General features: G+C 32.2%; 1 pseudogene; it reads right to left on the reverse strand.

The window, feature by feature from the left end:
• Positions 1-1,090: 1,090 nt before the first annotated feature.
• On the reverse strand, positions 1,091-2,439 carry LOC120120777 (annotated as a pseudogene).
• Positions 2,440-15,842: the final 13,403 nt, after the last annotated feature.

A 15,842-nucleotide genomic window follows, 5' to 3' on the forward strand; every position in this document is an offset into this window, starting at 1 on the left:
TACATTTTAATACTATATTTTATTTCCTTTTATTTTAATCATTATTTGTAATATTATTTTATTATTATTATTATTATTATTATTATTATTTTATTTGTTTTAATTATTATTTTATTATTATAAATATATATATAATAAATAATATATTTTTTATTAAAATCCTATATTTCATAAAATATTTTTAATAATCATATTTTAATATATATTTATTTTTTAATATTAAGAAAAAGACTGTCTTAAAACACCTAGAAGTCTGTTTTCTGATATTTTTAAATATCCTATTTTATAAATTATATATTAATTGTTTTAATTATTTATTTATTTTTTAATATCAAAGAAAAGAGCTGTCTTAAGGCATCTAGAAGTCATTTTCTGATATTTCTAAAGAAATAAATATCTTAATGTATAAATTAATAGATTTTCTTAAAAATAAGTTTGAAATAACAGAATTATTAATTATATATATTTTTAATTTTTAATTTTTAATTTTTAATAATAGAGACAATTTATAATTAAAAAGTACCAATTTTGGGCGTTGTAGGGGTGCTAATCCTTCCCTAAACGTAACCGACTACGAATCCCTTTTTTTTAAAAAAAAGAACGATTTTTTGGTTAAAACGCAGATCAGTTTATCTTTTAATTGATGTTTTCTTAAAAACTCTTTTAAAAGATATTGTTTAGGTATTCGACCTACCTGACCCAAAAGGCCGATGGCGACTCCCAAATTATTTTCAAAACCATTTATTCACATCACTTTTCCCATCAAGTAAATATTTCATGCCCGGACGAAAACCGATTACGATAATTTTCATAGCATAATTTTGAACCATATCAAAGGATTTATAAACTATTCGTGTACCTGAAAATTTCTGAAGGAATGATAAAAGTTTTTAAAATAAATAAATACGTAAATGAACGAAGAATAACAAGATTTCAATAAGAAAGAATCACATCGTATATCAAACTGAAAATACATTCAATATTAGGCCGATTCAATCCCAATACCTGTCGGCCATAGTAAAAGTACTAATTTATTTGTACTTTTTTATGTTAATGTTTATAATAATTGCATGCCTGATCCATAGCTAATACAATACCATATATTGCAGTTTTATCATGTACAGAAACCTGGATTAAAGACATTAATTTTCTTATAATTTTCCTTCTATAATTAGTATATATGATATAATGGGGAGAATATACTTTCACTTCCACAGGTCAATTTGACAACTCGAAGTGGACGTAGAGGTATATTCCTGGTGAGCAATCCCAGGCCTTTTGGATTCATTGGATAGCAAATTAATTTGTTCAGCCACTTGAAAACCGGTAGCTGCATTGGAATAGTTGTTTTCCTTGGAAGCTTCCTCATGACTGAGCTGAGAGGCAACGAATTTGTCGAGGACTCTCCAATCGGTCACTTGGTCCACCGCTTGCTCATTGTTGTTATAAAGCGAGTTCAGATTTTGCTGATGCACCGGGTTCATGTGCTCTTCCTGTGTGAGAGTCGATGACTGCAAAGTGCTCCCGTAAGGAACAACCGAGTTGCAGCTTACGCTTGCGGCTGATTGCGGAACTCTGGGGATTTCTAACTGTGGGAGTTGAAGGAAAGCGTTATGATGAGGCAAATTCTGTTGCAGTTCAAGCTCTCGCTTGCAGGGATAATGGTGATGGTATGACGCTGCATATGGCTGAGGGATCCGCCTTGGGGATTCAAGTTCTTGTATGAACGAGATTTGCTCGTCGTACCAGTATGAAGATTCATATTCACTCACTTTGCACTGCTGTCATTCGCTTTCTTGAACACCCTGCAACCACCCATCCTTCTTCCTGCTGGAATAACAAAGACAACAAATTAATCGAAAACCAATAGAAAATTTTGTAATATACCTTTCTCTTGCAATGTAGTCATATGTATACTTACGTGAGGAGTTCCATTTTCATTAGTTCGAGTCGATACTCATGCATGATCCAATCAGATTTTTGTCCATTGGGTGCTCGTCCTTTGTAGAAGACTAGGGTTTTTCTCATACCAGTAAGGCAATGCCTGCAGTAAATAGCTTTGTCTCTTCCCGTGGCTTTCCAGAACCCTTCTTTTGTTGCTCTATTAGTGCGAGTGCCTGTTGGATACTTCTTATCTTTGTGGCTAAAGAAGTACCATTCATTTTGTTCCTCGGTCCCTATTCTGCACAATTCTGTGATTCCCAGAAAACAAAATACATCTCAATGGTTGATCAAACAATTTGCATATTTGATAATGCAAGAAAAACATTTATTGCTACCTTGCAGATCCCATGGTTCAATTTTATAAAGATCAACATCTTTGATGACATCCAGATCTATCCTTTTTGAAGCAACTTTCTTTCTAAGGTAGTAATCAACGAGTTCTTCATCGGTGGGATGGAACCTAAAGCCCGGCGGAACATTTGAAAAGGTATTCATATTCTTCTAATCAAAGATTAATCAAAACCTGCATTAAAATGTTATATTATCAGAGAAAAAAGCAAGTCAAGTAATTCAATATATTATATAAAGGACAACAAAAAAAAAATATTAATTTCATCTAATGATGATTAATTAACTTGGATGTACTTCTAAGACAAGTTTTCTTAGGATGCAAAGAGCTATCATTTCAGATGATGCATAACCATTCTAGTAAGTGTGAAGTTGGTAAATAGTTAGGGCTTGCAGGATGTGATAGTAGATCATACTAGTAGAATATAACTTGTAAAAAATATAGAAAAAAATAAGGATAAAATTGATAAAATGGGCAAGATATAAGAAAACTAAAGACTTTCTGTATCTAAACTCATCCATTTCAAAAACAGCAGAAAAAAAAGTGAGCATGTTACATATAAAACAAGATCAGCTCTTTAGCTTCTTGTGATCCGCACGACAAAATATATATTTCAGAAAGAAAAGAACTGCAATTCCTAGAAGAAGAAAAACAACAGAAAAACAAAATAAAATAACCAGAGAACTTGAAAAACCTAAGAAATAAATGAAGGGGAAAAAACAAAGTCCATAGCCCTAATTAGAATCATGAAACAAGCATAAAATTTGAGAAATAAGGTTATATCCCAGATCAATGAGCAATATACAAGGACTGATCAAACAGTTAAAGACATCATATCTTTATAGTTTCATTATTTCATTGCTTAACGTATACCAAAAGCATCCCTCACTTCAATCTTTGTGACCCTGGGGAAATGATCACTCATCAAAAGAAAGAAAGAAAAAACAAACAAAAACACTAAGAAAACGAAATAACAAGGAAGAGAAGCTCACGGTACCACCACCAAGCCTGGTATTTGTCTATCCAACTCAAACTGCTTAATCGTCAGAGATCTCACTGAAATACCAGACACATCCGATTGCACCAAATCAACTTAAAGCTAACTTTTTGTTCACTCTCTCTTTTCAACTTTTATTGAACCAGACAAAGCAAGAGATCATGTAAGAAAAAAGGAAAAGTTGTAACACTCCCTTGGGAATTGAACTTGTCGAGATCACAAGAAGAAAGAAAAGAAAGGGCAATGAAGAATGGGAAAAGAGGGTGAAGATAGAGTTAAATAAGAAACACAGATGCCCTAACAAATATTTCTTTCCTGTATAACTAAAGCTTGATTACTGGAAAAGCTTAGCGGGAAAAAAGGGAGGCGGACAATGGTTCAAGGAAGATTGAGAGCGAGAGTCTTTGACAATGATTTATATGTAATATTTCCATTTACAAAAAGAAAGGGAAAGAGAAAGAGACCGCAACCTTCAATGCCACCCACCTGCTACTGATAAAGACCAGAAGAGTGTTTAATTTGCTTCTTCCTCTTCCTTTTTTCATACAAAAAGAGAAAAGAAAATGAACAAGATTATAATCCGACGGTAAAGGTTAGATAGGCAGCTAAAAAGGGTTTCAAGGACGCCAAAAAAACTGGTTTCTTTCGTTTTCTCTTTAATTTGAGATATGATCATCAACCTCTATATTCTTTCTTTACAGTTTTAAATTACATTGATGAATATATAAGATGGAAAGCTAAGATTATTCCCTTCTTTCTTTCTAGTTTTTGGATTTTGTTTAGCATTACAAAACCAGCATTCATGGTAATGATAAATAAGATGAGAATTAATCAAGACACCATACATATGTTGAGTCATTTTCTTTTTTGGAATTAGTATGTCCAGTGTTACAAAGTTTTCACATGCAATAATACTTACTTAAAACTTCCAATTATTTTTGTTTGGTAAGAAACATGAAAATTGAAATAAATGTAATTTTGTTTCTTTTCATTGCTTAGTAGAGTTAAGAAATAATGATAAACGAAATATATATTTTTTTTTAAAATACATACTTTTGTACTAACTAATATTTATCTCACATTTTCACTCATCTAACCATTTCATCTAAGAATGCTTTGTTTTTATACATGAAGATTGAAAATAATCATTATTCTCTTTTTCTTTCTATCGCTCTTCCTATTAAGCGAGAAATTATTAAATGGTCATGGCTCGCCACTTCATCTGTGGTTCAACTAATAATATTTTTCCATATCTTTTTTTTTCAAGGTGAATCTTCACATCTTTCTTACATGTAAATAAGAAATGAGTAGTTATTCAGAAATTATTTTAAAATTTGTGACTTTCATTCATTGGGACCACATATGATGTGGTGGGTTGAGACCATGAAATAATTTCTCCTATTAAGCACATTTAAAATTTATTTCCATTTTCATTTCCTCCCTCCAAATCTATTTTTCCACTCAACCAAACACACCTTAAAAGAAAAAAAAAACCTTTAAAATTTACTAAAATAAATTTAAGCATGTGATATACTAACAAAGACATTATTTTTTATATACTTCAAGTTTACTAAAGCATAACACCTAAACATTGGAAAAGGTCCAAACACAAAAATAGGATTAACACAAAAATTAATAAGCATTGATAATTCTAGTTTTGGTTAACATGAATTTTTGTGTTTGATTTCGAATAATTTATATTTGTATCTTGATTACCCTAATGATTAAGTGACATTGACATTCTTTATCTAAGATTCAAAACTTTTTTCTCATCTAAATATTAAAAATAAACATTATATTTTATGACATTTGTTTTATGTTTTAACCATGTTAGAATGTTTTTAAGATATCTCTTATTATACTTCAAACTTAAGTTTAAATTTAAATGAGTAATTTATTTTATGAAAATTTACCTATAGACTTAGTAATCTGGTAAGATAATTCACCACCCTAAATCTACAACCAATTATGGAGCTTTTGAGTAGGGGTGTTCAATCAGTTAAAACGGTGGTCGATCGAATCGAATTATCATTAATCGAATTAATCGAATTTTTTTAACCGTTAACCGAACTAATTTTTTTTTGAAAATATTAATCGAACCGAATTAAGTTCGGTTAATTCTGTCGGTTAATCGAATTGACCGATTTTTTTTATAATTTTTAATTAAATTAATTTTAATATAATAGAAGTATTTTTTTAAATTGGGTTAAAATTTAATTAGTATTAATAATTTAATGAGTCTAGTGTGGTTAAAAAATAATTGGGTCTTAATTCTTAATGGTTTTGAGCTTAAAATATGTATTTAATAAATATAATATATTTAATAATTTCAGTTAATTTGGTTAATTAACTGATTTCAAACCGAATTAATCGCTACCCGAATATTGAAAAAAAAACGTTAATCGTTACCCGAATATTAAAAAAATATTAACCGTTCCCCGATCGAACTAATTAGGTGACTGACCAAATTAACCGAACTAATTCGATTTGGTCGATTAATTTGATTAAAACCGAAAAATTAACACCCTACTTTTGAGTAACCACTAATCTAACTACAACTCATATACCGATTCCGTCTTTCATTCCCTACATTCTACAAAAATAAAATAATGCAAAATCTTTTAATGGTCTTCGAGATTGAGGAATGTGTTGGACTATAATTTAACAACCTCAAATTTTAGATGTAATATCACATCCATTTAACTTTATAAATATCTAAGAAAGTAAATATATATGTCGTCTCTCTATGTTATTTTATATAGAAATACATATTGCATTGATAAATAGTTAATAAATTTATATAGAAACTTTTTATTAATTATTATTAAATATTTCTGTACATAATATTTTTGTTCATTAATAGTATGCATGTGACAAAATTTAATATTTATAATAAAAACAAGTGAAAAGCACAAACCAAAACAATAATAAGTAGTAAAAGAAAGTGCAAATCGTGAAATATTAAAACATCTGAGAAAAGCCTTTTTTTTAAGGTTCGCAAATAAAATATAGTCTGAAAAAGCAGTCACACTCACACACCAGCCATTGCACGCGACTTCCCGTTGGTTGGTCACCGATTTATTTTATTTATTTATTTATTAAACTAGCAAATTATAAATTATTTCATTTCCCTTTATTAATTTAATCTCATATTAGTTTTGCCAAGCTTTCGCACCTTGGCCCCACGAACCGACTCTATGCATATTGACTACTGACACCTCTCCAAAAAAATTATACTAATTTTTTGTTTAAAAATACTATCAAACTTCTTTTAAAATTCTCAAATTGGCTCGGCTAAGCTCCAAAGTCAAAGCCAATAAGCCTAGATAGGAGTCTATTATTGCATACATGATTAATAACACAAGGTTGAATTGTAATTCAATTATTTGATTATTTAGTACAAATTTGAATTATATATGGAATATAAAATTATTAGTCGGGAAATAATTGAAATGGATTATTAAATATATAAATAAATATATTAATAACTAAAATGCTTGTAAAAAAATGGAAATAAAGTTGGATAAACCTATAAACAATCCCTTGGAAGTAACAATGAAAATTAGTAGACATGAGTTTTTGTATAAAATGGTGGAGAGTGGAGCCCAAAGGACAGAATGGGGTATGTCGGGGCTCAGGGACCACTAGCCCACAATCATTAGGCTCAACGTTTTGTGTTGGAGGCTGCCTCTTTCAAGTGGGTCCTACCCATTTAGCCTTGAACCCACATTTTCCGTCGCCTTCGCACTCTTATTTATTCATGGCTAAAACACATAAATGGGCTCCCAATTATATGACATTACTTTGTTAAGTTTTCAAATTATTAAAAATTATATAATGATCAATTGGTTATTTATAATTTTAAATTTGTTATTTTATTAAATAATTGACGACAATCTAAGCTGAACGTTAACATGTTGAGTGTGATATGATAAAATCTGATCCCAAAATCTTAAACGACTATTGCATCTCAATCAACAGGTTTACGTCCAACTCAGATTGTCATCAATTCTTCAACTAAAAATGATAAGTTTGAAACAAACAAATAGTCAGATGACCATTATGTAACTTTCAATAGTCAATGAACTCAACAAAATAACTCCTTATAATTGAGAGATTATTTTTTAATTTTTAATAGTTGAGAGACTCATAAAAAACGACCCTGTTATCAGGAATCATTTTTACATTTATCCTTTATTTATTTATTTTTATTTATTATTATTAGCCCTTGTGATTACTGATAAGTAAAAACTATAAATGCTCCATTTATATATTATCATATAAAAGTGTGGTTTCGCCTGCATCGCCTAGGGTTGAGGGATAGCATTAAAAATTAACAAGAGTTGTATATTTTCTTTTTGTTGGATGTAGAATAGAAGTCAAGCAAAAGTATGAAACGTTATCCAAGTGTCGTCTTGGCCCCGCCGTTGTTTGCTTGGCAGTGTGTCATTCGACCCTAAAACGCTTTACATTTATCGTGGATCAATTCACCATACTTTATAATACCATAAGTGTACATGAAAGAGCTACTCATATACTTGTATTTCATGACAACTTTATAATACCTTAAATGTCCTTCATTTATATATATATATAAAAAAAGAATTCTCCTCATCAATATCGCTAATTACATTTGTGATGTTTGCGTTTTGGAAATATCTAACAACAGAAATAATGATTACGTTTTGGTTTATATGTCCCCTTCATAATAACAATACCAATTATGGCGATAATTATAAGATTAAGAAATAAAAACAAATAAATGGTAAGAAATGGAGCTCGGAATCTTACCTACACAATTACGTGTCTCCATTTTTTTAAAGATTATGGTAACATCTTAACTCGCACCAAAAAAATCAGCAACAATACATCCAGACTAGTTTATGAGATTATAATTATTTGAGACGAATATAGAAATTAGATCTTTAATAATAAGTATAAAAAATTAAATTATAAAATTAAATAAACTGAATAAATTTGCTTGTAAATTATTTTTTATTTTTTATATTGAGTGGTATGAAAAAGAAAATAGACAAATAGTAAAAAAAAAAGTAAAGCCGTGTAATTTCTACGAGGGTTGCTCATCTACTTCTCAAATTTGTGCTTGATTATCAAGCTAAATTATTTAATCCTATTTAATTTGGAATAAGAAAAAAAATACTCTTGTTGAATATTGCCCCTTTATATATTTAGTTTTTAATATTTTAAATTTGACAATACCACATATTTGGAAGCTCTTTCCACATCATGCAAAATGGAATTTATTTGGGTTTTCACTCAAACCATAAAATTTCTGGGCATTTGTTTTCTTGTTTGAATGGAAAATGAATTCCTTGTACACTTGGGCTTACTCATTGGGTGAGATTCTGCCATATCTTCTGGACCTAAGGCTAAGGCCTATTTTTCCGGATATTCGGATAATTTGAAAATGATATTTTTTTTTCGATTTATATACAATTCAGTTATTCAAATTTTTTATCGGATATCTGATCTAAATTATTCAAAACAAAAAAATTGGATTAGATATCCGAATTTTCAGATCGAATCATCGAATAATTCGGATCAAATCTATTTACTTGTCAGGCTGATCTTGGTGAGGAGTGGTAACGAGATGGTACTTTGTGTTATCTTCAATATAAAGTATCCTTTATTTTCAAAAAAAAAAAAAGTCATGTACGCCCTTTCTCCCAGGAGGATTCTTGAGATTTTCTCTACTGTAGAGTCGAAATATCTTTTAAATTGCCACCGTTCTTTGGGGTTGCATTTAATGATTCTAACTTGATTTCAGATTCAAAATAGATCATTAATGATGTTGATTTGGTGTTTCTTCTGAGTTTTGGTTTACTTTTGAATGCACTTCAATAGCTACGAGTTTGCTATCTTCCATTAAGCGTCCAGATTGGGGTTATGTTTTCCTTATATAATTCGCATCTAGTTGATGTTTACCTTTTATTAAAATAGCACAGAATGAAAGGTGCTCAATAGGCTTGTTGGTGATAATCTTACCAACAGAGTTTGGTTTATGCCCCCTTAATAATAATAATAATAATAATACCAATTATGGCGATAATTATAAGATTAAGAGATGAGAACAAATAAATGGTAAGAGACTGGAGTTTGGAATTTACATACACAAACTACGTGGCTCTAGAAAAAAATTTCTCCACTATAAATAATTTTATTAATACGAGATAAGCTATCAAAGAAAAACAAAAACCTCAAGGCAAATCAACACACATTCACGTAAAAGCTTGTAATGTTCACTCCAAGATAGAAAAGAATAACATCAGAAAGATTAAATTACCTCAATTCACCTGCATCATACAGAGACGAACAATGAAGAGTAAACTTTACCCTTATTACTGCCCCATCCGTAACAGCATGGGCAAAATAAAAAATAGAGCCACATAATACAAGACATAATCCTCACAGACAAACACAATCGCCGACATCAATCACTAAATCCCCTTCCTATTGTATCTCTTATTCAATTTTTGGTTTTTGATTGCTGTCTTTTCTCTTCCTCTCAACTTTTGAAAATACTTTATTGGTACCTTGCAGATCCCATGGTTCAATTTTATAAAGATGAAGCTCTTTGATGACGTCCAGATCTATCCTTCTGGGATAGTAATCAACGAGCTCTTCTACTGTGGGATGGAACCTAAAGCCTGGCGGAACATTTGAAAAGGTGTTCATATTCTAATCAAAGATCAATCAAAACCTGCACTACAATGTCACACTATCAGATAAAAAGCAAGACAAATTCATTAATTATATCTAATGATGATTAATTAATTTGGATGTACTTCTAAGACAAGTTTTCTCAAGATGCAAAGAGCCTTCATTTCTGATGATGCTTAATCATTCTGTCAAGTGTGAAAGTTGGTAAATAATTAGGGTTTACAGGATGGGCTTCCTCGCAAATAATTCTCCATATAGGGCTCTAATTAAATTATTTCTTGATCTGGGGTGTTTGTTACAGTAACCTTATTAGTCGCCAAGTGCTCCATAGGTCGCCAAGTGTTTCTTGCGACAAAACCTCATCTGTTGCAACAACTCTTCTCTCTTCCCTCGCTGTTGCAGTTCCATAGGTCGACGTGTGCTCCTGGAGACCTATGGTGGTCACTGTAACAATCACTATACTTAAACAAATAATTATTCGACTGTAAATATTTTTTTTCCATTGCATTATTCAACCATTTTTACCTACAGGATGTGATACTAGATCACCCTAATAGAATAACATAGAGAAATAAGGATAAAACTGATAAAAATGAGCAAGATATAAGAAAGCTAAAGACTTTCTGTATCTAAACTCAACCATTTCCAAAACAACAGGAAAAATGAGCATGTTATGTATATAAACAAAATCAGCTCTTTAGCTGGTCGTGATCCGCACGACAAAAATTATATTTCAGAAAGAAAGAAAGAACTGCAATACCCAAAGGAAAGGAAATAACAGAAAAACAAAATAAAATGTAATCAGAGAAGTTGAAAAACCTAGGAAATACAATGAAGGGGGAAAAACAAAATCCTTAGTCCTGATTAGAATCCATGAAAGAATCATACGATTTGAGAAATAAGGTTATACAATCCCAGATCAAGATGAAGCCATCTTTGAGCTAAAAAGTAAAATCCAAGCACTGATCAAACAGTTCAAGATATCATATCTTTTATAGTTCAAGGAACGTTGAGAACGAGAGTCTTTGATAAAGATTTGAAGCACCGGCGGAACCATAAATTTAAGAGAAAATAATTTTAGTAACCGAAAATGCCTTATAATATACGATTTTAATCAATTTTTTTTGAATTTGCCAAAATGACCAACAAAATCGCAACGCGATCTTAAATTCGCAACGCGAACTCTAATTTTTTAACTCAGTTTTCAAATTCGCAACGCGAATATCCAGATTCGCAACGCGTTTTTGAAAAATGTGTTGCGATAGTTAAAATGTGTTGCGAGAGTTTGAAAAACATGTTGTTGCGATAGTGAAAAAGTGTTGCTATAGTGAAAAATCCAAAAAAAGTTTACATTTAAACTATTCCAAATTCACGTAGAGTTTGAAACAATAAAGAATGTGTTGCGATAGTGTAAAAGATTCCCAAGCCATTTGTAAGATCTTAGTTTGAAACAATAAAGAATGTGTTGCGATAGTGTAAAAGATTCCCAAGTGTTTGCAATGCTCAATCCCACATAATATTGGAAACACTATTGGGAACGGGTATTTAAGGCTTGGATTTCCCAATTTCTTGTTGAGTGGAAGAGAACAAGAGGGAATCTCGCGCGCCGCCGCCACCGCCGTCCCGTCTCGGGTCATGGTCGTGGTCGTGGTCGTGATCGTGGTAATACGTGTCTTCGATATGTCCGCGCGGATACTATCTTTTTAGAGAAAATTCTTAAGAAACAAATGCAATACCACCAGTCGTTGCGATAGTCAGAATCGCGTTGCGATTTTGTATTATCGCGTTGCAATAGTCAAAATCGCGTTACGAATCTGGAAACTGATTTGCGATACTGGAGATCGCGTTGTGATTTAGAGATCGCATTGCGATTTTGTTGGTCATTTTGGCAAATCGAAAAAAAGTTGATCAAAATCGTATATTATAAGGCATTTTCGGTCACTTAGGTTATTTTCTCTAAATTTAATAACATGGTCTTAAATTTTAATATTTTTTCTTAAAAATAATAGGTATGTATATAAAAAAAATTTATTCCATTTTATTTATCATATTAAACTGAATTTCACTTTTTTCCTAAATAGTAGTGCACTTGACTCATATGGGACTTAGTGCATCCGCCCCTTATTTATAGTATGTAGTAATAAAGTAAATTATATAAATGATCAATTTCGTTGAGTTTTATAAACTTTTAATCACTAAATTCAAAAAATATAATATTTAGTCATTTTCGTTTCGTTTTAATTAAGACGTGGTCACTGAAAGTTAACGACCGTTAAACTTTTAACGGTTTGTTGATGTGACACGATAAATATATATTTATCACTTGGATAATGCGTGGATTAAGTTTTATCAATTTCCTTTCATATTTGTATAATTTTGATCACTAAATTTAAAAAAAAAAGATTTAATCACTTACGTTGTTGTTTTATTATGTTTTTGTCATTTACGTTATCATTTATTAAGTTTTGGTCACTTGACCATTTAATTGTTATTTTAACTTCTACACTTTTCAAACAAAATATTGATTATGGATCCATTTTTAAATTCAAATTAGTTCAGGGATAATATTTTAATTTATCTATTTTTAATAATCGAAAAATAAATTGAACTTGGTTATTGAAATATATAATAAAAATGGAAATAAATTTGTAATAAACAATCCTTGAGAAGTAAAAATGGGAATTAGTAATATTTTGAGAAATGAGTTTGTTGTATAAATAGTGGAGAGTGGAGCCCACAGAAGAGAATGGGTATGTCGGGGGCCCAGAGACGCAGCGGCTAATGGTCCGGCTTGGATTAGCTCACAAACATTAGGCTCACCGTTTTGTGTTGGAGGCTGCCTCTTCAAGTGAGTCCTATCCTGTTTTCCGTCGCTTTTGCACTCTGATTTATTTATTAGACTTGATGAAAAAATAATCACACAAATTATACTATTTATTAATTTTAGGGGTTTAAAATATTCTTATTCAAAATATATGTATAATATTTTTAATGTTACTTAAGTATGTACTGTTGAAATAGAGAGAAGAGTATTGAGAAACAATTACTTGAGTTTTCCATTGATTAAGAGTAGATATATATACACAAGATGGGGCACATAGAAATAGGAAACTAGCCTATAGTTAGGAAATTACAACTAATCACAAGAATATTATAATTGATTACAATAATTTAAAATTTAAATAAAATTTGTTATAATTAATTCTCTAATATGCCCCCTCAAGATGGAGCTCCGGAGGAGACACCAATCTTGACCCTTAAGTCTTGGAAGTGGTTTGGTAAGAGCGTCGGCAAATTGATATTCTGAGGAAACATGAGTTACACGAAGAGCACCTGATTGAACTTGACCCCGAATAAAGTGATAGTCAAGTGCCACATGTTTCATGCACGAATGAAAGATTGGATTAGAACATAGATAGGTGGCACCAACATTGTCGCAGTAGATAACAGGCGGTGTAGAAAGAGTGATGCCAAGTTCTATGAGAAGGGAACAAATCCAATTGAGTTCAGAAGTAGTAGCGGCAACTGATCGATACTCTGCTTCCGTGGAGGATCGAGCAACTATACGTTGTTTCTTGGATAACCAAGAAATAGGATGACGACCAAGATAGACAATATAGGCACTCGTTGAGGTATAGTCATCTTTGTTTCCACCCCAATCAGCATCTGAGAAGGCATGAAGGGATAATGGATTTGCCTTGTGAAAGAATAATCCATGAGTTAATGTGCCACATAGATATCGAAGCAGTCGTTTTGCAACTTTCCAATGTTCAGACGTCGGGCAATGCATGAATTGAGAAAGCTTGTTAACAGCATATGCTATGTCTAGGCGAGTGAGGCAAAGATACTGTAGACTGTCAACAATTGTTCTATATTCTGTGCAGTCAGTTAGAGTTGTATCTGAATGAAGTGTGAGATTTCCATCTGTAACAAGTGGTGTAGCAACAGGTTTTGCACCAATCATTTTTGTTCGGGAAAGAAGATCAGTGATGTAGCGCCTTTGAGTAAGCAACAATCCGGATGGAGTGGTTAGAACCTCAATGCCGAGAAAATAAGACAAGGTACCAAGATCCTTGATTGAAAATCTTTGTGCCATGAGGTCAATGTAGCGCTGAATAATATTGGTGTTGGTGTCTGTGATAATAATGTCATCTATATAAACAAGTAGATATATAGTAGTGTCACCTGAGTGAAGAATGAATAGGGAAGTGCCTGCATGAGAGTTTGTGAACCCAGACTCAATGAGGAATTGGCAAAGTTCAAGGTACCAAGCCCGTAGGGCCTGCTTGAGTCTATATATAGCGTTTTTTAGTTTGCATACATGTGTTGTATTGTCTTTATCAACAAATCTTAGATGATGGGCCATGTAGACATCTTCGGAAAGATAGCCCTGGTGAAAGGCATTATTAACATCCAATTGTCGCAATTGCCAACCTCTACTGAGTGCCAGGCTTAGAACAAGTCGTATTGTTGTCAGCTTGACAACCGGACTAAAAGTGTCATGATAATCCACTCCAAGTCGCTGATGAAAGCCTTTAGCAACTAATCTAGCTTTGTACATATCAATAGAACCATTAGAAAGTCGTTTAATACGAAAAACCCACTTATATCCAACAATATTCTGCAAAGACGTAGATGGAACAAGCTCCTAAGTTCCATTCCGAACAAGATCATCAAACTCATCATTCATAGCTTGTCTCCATTTAGGATCTTTTAGGGCTTGAAAAATAGTATGAGGCTTAATGTCTAATGGTTGAGAAATGATAACAGTGAGGTTTATTTTGGTTAGGGGTTTATGGATGTTGTTTTTCGATCTAGTGGTCATAGGATGGGTATTTTGATGGGTGGGTTGCGCTATGATTGAAGCAGAAGAGGTCTCAGAATTGTGTGGTTCTAGTGGTAAATGGTCGACGATGGTTTCTTGGCGATTAATCGAGCTGTGTTAGGGTAAAGGGAGGTCTATGAACAGGGATCGACGGTCGACTGATGAGGAAGGGCAGTGGTTTGTTTGGGTATTTTGTGACGGATGTTGACATGAGGAATCCCTTTGTGGAGGCGTATTGAGTGAGCCACTTGAAATTGGTAAAATTTGGACCGGGGAAGCCATTTGGAAATGATCTCTGGGTGGGACGCGATAGATGGATTTGGTGAGTGCTAAAGGGAAAGGAGTTTTCAAGAAATTTGACATGACGAGAAATGTATATTTTAGAAGTGGATAGACCGAGACAGATATATGCACTTTGTGTTGAAGAGTAACCAAGAATGACACAAGGAGTGGAACGAGAGTCAAGTTTATACTGAGAATAAAGACGAAGCCACGGATAACATAAACAACCAAACACCCGAAGTTTAGTGTAGTTAGGTTGAGACTCAAAGAGTTTCTCAAAAGGAGATGAAAGATTTAATGTGGGTGTGGGCATACGGTTGATGATATATACATCAGTGGCAAAGGCGTAAGTCTAATAAGTTAAAGGCATTGATGCATGAGTGAGGAGAGATAGACCAGTTTCAACAATATATCGATGACGTCGTTAAGAAAAACCGTTATGTTCTGGTGTATGGGGTGGTGTAGTAAGATGTGATATACCATTGGTGGAGAGGAAAAGATCAAGGGCTTTATATTCACCACCATTATCTGAATAGAAGGTAACAATTCGATGTTTAAATTGGTTTTCGACTAATGCCTTGAAAGGTACAAAGACATCATACACATGAGATTTTCGTTTAAGGGGATAATACCAAATATATCGTGTATAATGATCAAAAAAAATAACATAGTATTGAAAACCATCAACAGAATAAACAAGAGAGGTCTAGACATCAGAAAAAATAAGTTCAAGCGGGTGAGATGAGGTTAAGGTAGAAGAAGAA

The sequence above is a fragment of the Hibiscus syriacus genome, unplaced genomic scaffold (assembly GCF_006381635.1).
Source record: "Hibiscus syriacus cultivar Baekdansim isolate YM2019G1 unplaced genomic scaffold, ASM638163v2 tig00110347_pilon, whole genome shotgun sequence".
Classification (NCBI taxonomy): domain Eukaryota; kingdom Viridiplantae; phylum Streptophyta; class Magnoliopsida; order Malvales; family Malvaceae; genus Hibiscus; species Hibiscus syriacus.